This window comes from Uloborus diversus, chromosome 1 (genome assembly GCF_026930045.1).
Source record: "Uloborus diversus isolate 005 chromosome 1, Udiv.v.3.1, whole genome shotgun sequence".
In the NCBI taxonomy this organism is placed as follows: Eukaryota; Metazoa; Arthropoda; class Arachnida; order Araneae; family Uloboridae; genus Uloborus; species Uloborus diversus.
Window position 1 is genome coordinate 241,843,387 of NC_072731.1, and position 10,177 is coordinate 241,853,563.

Below are 10,177 nucleotides of genomic sequence, written 5' to 3' on the forward strand. Positions count from 1 at the left end.
ACCAAAGTCATTCATTCCATCGATAACTTGAACTTTGTTCTTAAAATAGGGTGCTTCTTCCAGAGTTTTGCTGCAAGAAGTATCATTTTCAATTACATTCACGAAATCGAACCTCACGCTTTGCTTCAGTGAGCCATTCTGATGAACCTAACCTAGCATTGGGCTTATTGTATGGGAATGATTTTTAGATGTACTAACATCACTTTTGAGCTAACGTTTCCCAGGTTAAATGTTTTTTTGGTTTTCTTTTGCTGTTTTGCAGTCGCTATTGAAGACATTGCCATTGCAGGACTTCTCTGGATAAGAGACTATTCACATTTTCTTGAACGTTCCACTGAAATTTTGATGCTGCTTATGTGGCAATAGCCTCGCTCACTATGCTTCATAACTCAGGTGTAAAATCTGCTAAAGGGTTATCCTGATCATTTATCCTTTCCGTAATTACTTCGTACTTGCAAACTTGCATGTTTTAATTTTTAAAAAAGTCCCATTGTGACATATACTAAGAAGCTATAATGCATTGTTTTGATAATATTACGAAATAGAACCACTAAAACAGGAGAGCCACAAAATTTACTTTGGTTTATGTCGAGTCTTCTAGGTACATTCCGCAAACTTGTTTTTTTTTTTTCCTTTTGTGAATTACCTCAAATGCTTTTTGAGCTTGCTTTTATTTCACTTTTCAACGCTTTGATAATATTTAAGTAATTTTAAACAAACTGGATAATGATATTTCAGATTTTATTGGTTCCTTAAACAGTTAAATAATTTTGATAATTTGAAAAAAAAAATGCGTATTTTATTCAAATTTTTTGCTTGTTTGCGAAAAATAGAATTTTACTCAGAAATTAACAAAGATATGATCGTAGTCATATTTAGCTTTTATGAAGCCCTTGTTTTGTTGCGTCAATTGCCACTTTTTTCAGTGTTTTGTTTCAAATAGTTCGCTAGTTATGAGTGTTTTAGCAAACGGCTCCCCCCACTGCCTTCCCCCTCTCCCCGGGGGTTGTCGACCATCCAGGGGGGCGACGACATGTGGTCTCATAATCACTATAGTGCCTGTGACATTAATCAGAAATAATTTTGCGTCAGGTCTTCCATGCATGCTCAAAATACCCCTTCAGATCCTGAACTATAATGCAAATCGTGTTCGAGCTTGTTACTTTCATTTTGTTTTTCAACGCGTTAGCAGTACTTAAATGATTTTAACAAACTGAATAATGATATTTTGGACTTCATTTGAAAAAATAATCAAACAATTTTGATTTGGAATTTATTTTGGTCAAAAAAAGTTTGTTTTGCGCATTTTATTCAAAAATTTTGCTTGTTTGCGAAAAATGGAATTTTACTCCGAAACCAACAAAGATAGGTCCATAATCATATTTAGCTTTTATGAAGCCCTTGTTTTGTTGTGTCGATATCCACTTTTTTCAGTGTTTTATCTCAAATAGTTCGCGAGTTATGAGTGTTTTAGCAAACGACTCCCCCCACTGCTTTCCCCCCTCCCCCGGGGTTGTCGACCACCCAGGGGGGCGACGACATGTGGTTTCATAATCACCATCGTGCCTGTAACAATAATCAGAAATAATATTGCGTCAGCCTTTCCATGCATGCTCAACCTCCTTCAGATCCCGGTCTAGTAAACATTTTGAATCTCTAAATAAAAGTATTTCTTGCTGTTATATTTTTTGCGAAAAGGCATAGCAGATTGTTAATCTTTGAAAATACAATTTTGACAAGAATAAGTTTTCTTGACTTCTTAGAAATCTGGAAACATTCATTACTCCTTTCGTGATTTCATTTATAATAAAAAAATAAATTATTTCAACAACTTATTTGAGATTATTGCAAGTTTCTTGTAAAAACATTTCGGGTAAAACGAACTGATTGATATGTTTAGCCTAAGTATAATGCTTATGCACTAAAAATCTATGTTGCTAATCCAATGAGTGAAAAATGTGGAATTCACCGGGGGGGAGGGGGGGTATACATCATCTGAGCAAAAAATTCTTCACGTGTATGTCAATGATTCTGTTTTTAAACACAGTAAATTGGTATGCGGTATTCTCCATCAGGTATATTATTCCATGATAAAGTCAACCGGTTTTTAATGGTATTTTATTTGACTCATTCTGAAAATAAAAATATTCTATTTTTCATGTATGCTTTTCCACGCCACGCCAGAATATGTGCGAGGAGAAGTCGAAGGAAATATCGAGCAGTATCAGCATAAAAAATTGGTGTTATATTCAAATCCACTAATTTCCTTGTTGGTACTTTTCGATTACTTTTATTCATCTGAAGGTGCGAATTTTGAGAAAGATGCTTGAAAGGTAAGTTATAAAGCAAAAATTTCACTTAAAATATATTTTAGTAATAAATACAAATTTAAAAAAATAAAAGTTTTTGAATAGTTAAACTATTTTTCTATTATATATAATTTTAAACATAGGATAGAAAAACGAGAATGAAATTTCTGTAAAATATGTATAAATGCTATGAATAAAGGCTTCTTAGCCGTTATTAAGATCTGCTTTAAAAAACGCTATAGTTTTAATTCTATGCAACATGGAAGTTCCAAACACATTCTATCAGACACACGAAAAAATACTCTTTATTTTGGTACCAAATTTTAAAATTTTTAAATATATTTTCACTGCAAAAATCACGAAAAACCTTGTAGAGGTTTTTAGTTAATATCTTCGTTAATGAATATCATCCTAGACGTAACCTAGCAAAGAACACACTCGATCAACTCTCCTTTCGCAAAAAAAGTTTTTCAAAATCGTTCCATCCGTTTAGGCACTAGAGTGCCACAGACACACACGCACACGTTAAATTTATAAACCCCTTCCTTTGTGTGTCGGGGCTTGAAAAGGATTTTAATTAAAATCTTATAACTGTTAGGAAAAAGTAATCTGCTTTTATTTTCTTAGTTTTTAGGAAATTATTTTGAGTAAATTATTAAAATATTGCTATTACAACGTTCTTTCTATAGTGGTTTATTTTGGGAAAATGTCTTATTCTGCATTGTAACAAGGAAGGGAAAAACTTCCTTCCTCTTTTAAAATATTTCTAAGACTTCTGCTGGTTTTTGTTATGCTAAATTTTCAAATCTGCCAAAAATATGAAGAGATTTTGAAAAAAAAAAATATTTAACACATAGTAGACGTTAACTGTAAATATACAGGCGAACTAAATGACCTTTTAATTTTCTACTACGTGCAAAGCCGCGCGAGTACGGTTAGCAATGTAATTAACGGTTAGCAATGTAATTGGGCGAAAAATATACAAAGACTAATTTTTATCCATGAATTGGACACATCGTTCAAACTAAGAAGGAATTATAAACCTAAAATGGTTTAGTAAAATGTGGGTAAAATTCTAACTTTTAGAATTATGGAATAATCACTTGACAGCCATTCTCGATTGCAAAAACTTTACCTCGTCAGAAATAAACTCAAGTTCTTTTTTACTTATTTATATATATATTTTTTTTTTATATGTGCACGATAAACATGTCAAAAAAAAATCGATAAAAAAGAGCAAACAAAAACAAAACAAAGTATTTATTTTTCACAACCAACAATCAAGAAAATATTCAAATATCATTGATTTAACTTAAACTTTGCATTTCTATAGGTATGTTTTTAATCCTCTTCTTCCTACTCTGCCATGCTTTGCATTACCTCCATGCATGGCCCCACTGAATGCGCTGGCGCTTACCAGGCCTTGACAATTTTTGACTTTCCTGTGTTAAACCGGGGCAACTATTTCTGCACTTGAACATTGCCACACTAGATGGAAAAACTTCAAAACTTCATATTTGCCCATTCTGACCGCAAGGAGGCGCCACAAGCCACGGTTGCATCAGCCAATCAACGACAAGTTTCAAAGCTTGTTTATTTTAATTAATAAATGAAACAGAAAACAAACATTAATATTTCGCAAGATGCTCAGAAATATACCGAATCAACCAATTCGAATCGAATCAGTAATGTTATTCAGCTGATTATTTAATGCGTAAATTGAGCATCTAAAGTTGGTTTGGCAATTTCTTTTAATTTAATTTTACATGATCATTTATAGTTTGTGCTTCATTTGTTGGATTATTTTACGCTTAATAGAGAAACTTAATTATTCAGAGGATTATTTTTTATTTTAATGGACTTTTTGATTTTGTTTCTAGGCTTGCTTCGCTTATAAGTCTTTAAAAAGACAAAATAGTTCATGGTAAATGGTATCGCCAAATAAGTACTTTATATGTAACTTGAAATAGTCCATGACAATAAATAAAATTGAAACTAATCGCCAGCTTAAAAAATGCACCGCTACGTACCTATAACAGAAAATTACCCCCGTCCCCACCTTTTTTTTATTTTAAGAAATGATAGATATTTAGAGCTGCTCCTAATGTTATACAATTAGAAGAAGATGACAAAAATTTGTAAGCAGATCTTAGACTCCTGCGGATTCTTGACGATCTACTGTGTGTGTGTGTATTTTATTTTTCCAACAGAAAATTCATATCCAAATTTTCGCCAAACTTGGCGATCAAATATCTTACAAAGTTTTTAGTTCAAAGCTCCTTTCTCATTCTTTTTTCAAGTGTAGAAAATAGTTTTTTTATGACTAGAATTCAATGTTTACAGGATTTTACATCGCTAAATATTTTAATTTTCTTAAAAATACAGTCGATTTGCGATGACTCGAAGTCCGAAACAGTACTATAACTCGAAATTTTTATCAAGTCCCTACTTTTTTGTCTTTAATTCCATTCTAATTATTATAAATAACTCGAAGTTAACTTCTTTCAACTCGAAGTTTTTTCCAGGATTACTCGAAATTTATTTCGAAAGAACGAAAAAAAAAAAAAGAAAGAAAGAAGTGACTATGGGAGAATAATTATTTCGCCTTCATTTCCAATCCGAATTTGAAACGAACGAAGATGTGCACATTTCCTGAAGTAGAATCAGCTCTATTCAAGCGGTTCCAGCATGCTTTTGATTTTTTTCTATCAATACATTTGATTAAATTGTGCATATTGTGCTAAAAAACTTAAGTTCTATAATTTTGTCTGTTATATGTACATATTAAAGCATTCGATGGTTTTTAGTATTAAAATATCAAAAACCAAAACTATCGTTAAGTCAAACTTTCGATCAGTCGAAGTTTTCCATCTTTCTTTTTTACATTCGAGCTATCGCAAATCGAATGTATGTTTAAAAATATCTTTAAAATGGCAAATAAAAAAAATCATATCATTGTTTTGCTTTTGCAAAGACAAAATAAATTTTGTACGGAATTCTCCCCTGCTAGGATTTTACAAAATATCAACAGTGTTGATAGTTTGTAAAATAATCTGTTCCACATTTTTTTTTAAAAAATTAGTTTCACAAATTCATGTGTAGATATTTGAGGAGTTTCTTTCCCTATTGCATGTATTTGTTAAATGTTAAAAATAAATTTTAAAAAATAATAATAATTTGAATTTTGGCTGCTTGAGTTCGAATAAAGTTATTCACGATCATGAATTGCAATAGGATCCTACTCGTTGGGTGTCTTGTTTTAGTCCAGTCAATAGGTAGAAAAAAACGGGCTTGCCTTACAAAAAATGGGGTCAAAGATTTTATTTTTTAAATTTGTGTACACTAGTGCCAATATGAAAAAACCAAGTTGTCCAACACGAAAGACCTCGGGAGAACTTTTGGGGACCGAAAAACCCCAAAAATTTGTGATTTTTTGTGGTATTTTCAAAATATCTCGAAAATGGTTACAATTACAAAAAAACTTCCAATGCAAGTGATAAAGAGGATTAAATTTCCTTCAACTTTTGTCATTACAACATTTTTGTAGCATGAAAAGCAAGCGAGTTACAGCCTCTTGAAAGTCACACTTTTTCTGAACCCCTTCAGCGAAGTGCGTGAAAGCGCATCGGATAACGGAGGAAAAAAGGAGAAAAGCCGGCAGTCTGACCTTGGAAATCATTTGTCTTTCACAGCTGAGGGTAAATGCCTCCGATCCCTTTAAGTTAAACAAAACACCCCCATTCCATCCCCCCCCCTTTTTTTTTCTCCAAATGAGATGAATCGACTCAATAGCTACTCATGTTGGTCACTTCAGGGTTTGAGCGAGAGTATGTTTTATCAATTTGTATGTTCTGAATTACAGTTTTTTTTCCCTAGAAATGATTACGCCTGATCAAGGTGTTTTTTATTATTATCATTATTATTTGCGAAATCAGTTTGCATGAATGCGAAATAAAGATTGTGAAGGAGAAGGGAACAGAAAATCTTCAAAGATGCAGCGCAAAACGGCAAAATGAAAAACATCAGCGTTTTTTGAAGTTCTTAAAAGAAGTGACAATTTGCACTGCCTGTCACAAATGCTATATCAATGAGCAATCAATCTCTTCCCTTGAAGTAATGGTTGAACCTAACATGTTAACTAAATTCCACAAGAAAGGTTTCTGGCAAATTGTAACAAAAATAATTGTCTTATTCTACTTCTTGAGACATATTTCGAAGAGTATGGCATTGAAGTCAGGCAGACTCAAGATGATGTCGACTTACTTTCTGCTCTTTCAAAGGCAAAAGAAACTGAAAAGGTTATAGTAGGCGAGAGGATTGATGACAGCTTTAGGACAGCCTTCTAGCAACTTGTTCTTTTTAAAACCTGGAAGAGGGAATGCTTGTGATTTGTTTTTTTCCCCACTAAATCTTTTAAGTTTGACCCCAGCAATATTCTTTTCATCCATGCGTTTAATGGGTGTGATACGACTTCGGCAATCTTTGGCCAAGGCAAAATTAAGTTGTACAAAATAGTCAAAAAAAAAAAAAATTCATGAAATTAAGGAAGCTGTTGAAGTATTTATGGACCCAATCTGTCATCATGATGCCTTCCTTAGCTGCAGCTGGAGAAAACATTTTGCAAATATTATACACAGGTGACGTAAAGTATTTGAACCTATCTTTGGATACTTTGCAATTTAATCTTTTTATAAAACTAGTATACAGGGCTAAGATAAATCTTGCAGGGCTACCTGCTGGACGTTATCACTCATATCGGTTCTACCACCAAATTCAAAGTTGGTTGGGCAACATAATTGATCCAGAGAAATGGGGTTGGGAACGCAAGACGCAAGGTCTAATGCATGTTGACACGAAAAGAGATTCAGTTACTCAGAATCTTTTGAAGATTGTACCTTGTACCTGCAAGAAAAATTGTACTGGAGCCTGTTCTTGTCACAAGGCAGGTTTAAAATGCTCCAGCACGTGCAAACACTGCAGTGGCACGAATTGTGAAAATGTTGCAGAAATTTCATCTTTGGATGAGACTGCCGAAGAAGATGATTTGTTCCAGGAGCTTTTGGAATTACCGCAACAAGGAGATGAACAATTAAAGGACCATAGCTTCTTTCTACCCCCTACAGATTCTGAACCGGAAGAACCTGGACCTTCAAAACGGCTTCGAAGAAGATAAACAGCGCATTTTGTTGTCATTTCTCTATTGCTTTAAGGTCGAATGAATCTCTCTGTAATTTAGATGTATGTATTAATCTTCTACAGTTGGATTTTCATTTTGTAAGGTAATTCTTTTAGGTTTTTCATGCCTCAAAAAGTCAGTTTCTGCAGAATTTTTTCAAAGTGTTCATTACGTATTACTATTGTACCTTTATTTATTCATTATTATGTCTATTGTTTGCTTATTATCACCCTAATATTTATTCATTCATATTTATATTCGAATGTTGCATTTTCACTTGTAATAGAATAGATGGTACGAATTATGTGCTTTAAATGAATGAGAAGTATATGTAATTCAATTACAAACTTCAATATAAATCATATGTTATTGGAGTCTGACTGAAGATTACCTCTGTCAGACTAGAAATAATAGTTCGTGAGCGGTGGGGGAGGGTTTATTATTATCATTGTATGAGAGCATAGGTTGCATGACTGTGTTGATTGTTTGCTTATTAGCTGCCTAATATTCATTCCTTCACATTAATATTTAAAAATCGCATCTTTGTTTGCAATAATTAGACTAGAATGTACGAATTATATCCCTCAAATGAATGTATATATTGTGTAATCCAGTTACAAATAACATTATATCATCTATTATTGGAGTCTGATGAAGACTACCTCTGTCAGATCAGAAAAGTTAGTTCGTGAGCAGTGAGGAAGGTTTTTTTTTAAAAATTATTATCGCATCGTCGTATGTGCTTTAAATGAATGCGTATATATGTGTTTCAGTTTCATAATACATCGTTTGTTTTTGGAGTCTAGTGGGAACTAATCTGTCAGCCAGAACTGCTACTGTGTCCAGCGGGGGGGGGGGGGGGGGGGTGAGCAAGAAACTCAAACTACTCTAACTTTCGATTAACTCTCTGAAACCACAGTTTCTATTCAAGTTCTAATAATTATGACGCCTTGCTTTCAGTATGAAAGCTTTTTTTTTTCGGAGTGGAGGAAACTGCATATTTTCAAAGAGCTATAGCAAGCTTGTTATTTGTGCTACAAAAAAGTTGTAAATACAAAAGTTGTAGGAAATTTTATGTTCTTTAAACTTTACACTTAAAACTTTTTTCTAAGTTGAACCATTTCGGAGATATTTTGGAAAAAACAAAAAAAGTGATAAATTTTTGTGGTTTTTCGGCCGCCAAAAGTTCTCCCGGGGTCTTTCGTGTTGGATAACTTGGTTTTTCCATGTCGGCACCAATATGCACAAATTTAAAAAATAAAATCTTTGACCCCATTTTTTGCAAGGTAAAATGTATCTATTGACTGGACTATTTCTACAAATGGAATGAAATGGAAATGACCAAGAAATTTGCACCCGTCATAATATGTCTGTTGATTTTCTAGAATAGGTAATATGAGTCTGTAAATAAGATAAATATTTTATGGCCGAATCTGACCTTTATCATAAAAATTATTATTTGCGTGAACACTTTATAACAATTGAAAAATATATTGAAGTAATAGCACCTGGGATGCTAACGGTAAGGTGGGAGCCTGGGGGTGGGGATAGAACCTGAACTAAAGTGAACGCTCTCCGGTCTGTGCGCCTTCCGATGTGTGTATGTACACTCAAACCTGTTTTTGTGCGGACTTTTTTTTGTGTAGTTTATAAAAATTATTTATAAAACGAGCGAAAATTTTTAAGGGTTTGTTTTTTTTTTTTTTTTTTTTGAAAGAACATTTTTAAAATCATAGGATCTGACCATTTTTTAAAATGACTTGACTAAGTTTAATATTTAAAAAATAATGCATTAATCGGTGCGCTTTCATTGTTTACGCTTCTGCAGCTGACATCACAAATGATGAAATGCCATTCACTGATGTCACTCACAGAGCACAATATTCAATTAGTTTCTTTACTCACAAGTGTTGGCAACTATATGATTGATAGTAAGCGTAGAGTGCAATATGTAATTCGTTTCTTGATCATCATAACGTAGAAACGCGGTAGACAGATGCGCGAAAATACATCATTTGTGACGTCATAAAGACCACGTCTTATTTTCAAAATCAGACATTTAAAAAATTAAAAACTAACCTTCGGAAAAATGAAAGTTTTTTCTAGCTCCATGTTATTTTTATTTATTTTTTGATTATGCTATGAATTTCCTTTTGTAAGGAAAAAAATCTGCACTTTTTCGAAATAGCTCTTGTGCACTAAACGTTTGTGCATCTCTATGCGTATTGTACACTAATATACTACTAAAATCTACACTAAAGTTATTATAACATGAGATGTGCTAAAAATGGAAGGGGAAAAAGATAAATGACATTATTTTGGTGTCGGTAAAATATTGGTGCGAGAACCACGGACCCGTCGTAGAACCATGTATTAGTCACATTCTTATTTTAAATGTTTTTGAAATTATGTGAATGGTTCATTTTCTCAAATTGCCGTCATATTTTTAACTTTTCTATTGTTCTTCTTCATTTGAAAAAGAATATTCCTAACCAGGCCTGTCAAGTGGGGATATCACGGGGGGGGGGGCAATTATGACACCCCTAAATTTTACAAACATACTAAAATTAGGCATTATGCTTGTTTTTTCCGGAACACAAAACCTTTGCCCCCCCCCCCCCCCCGCGAATTTTTAAATGTCGGACCTGTTCCCAAGCGTACATTTTTAATTAAATTCTGTTCGTTGTAAAAT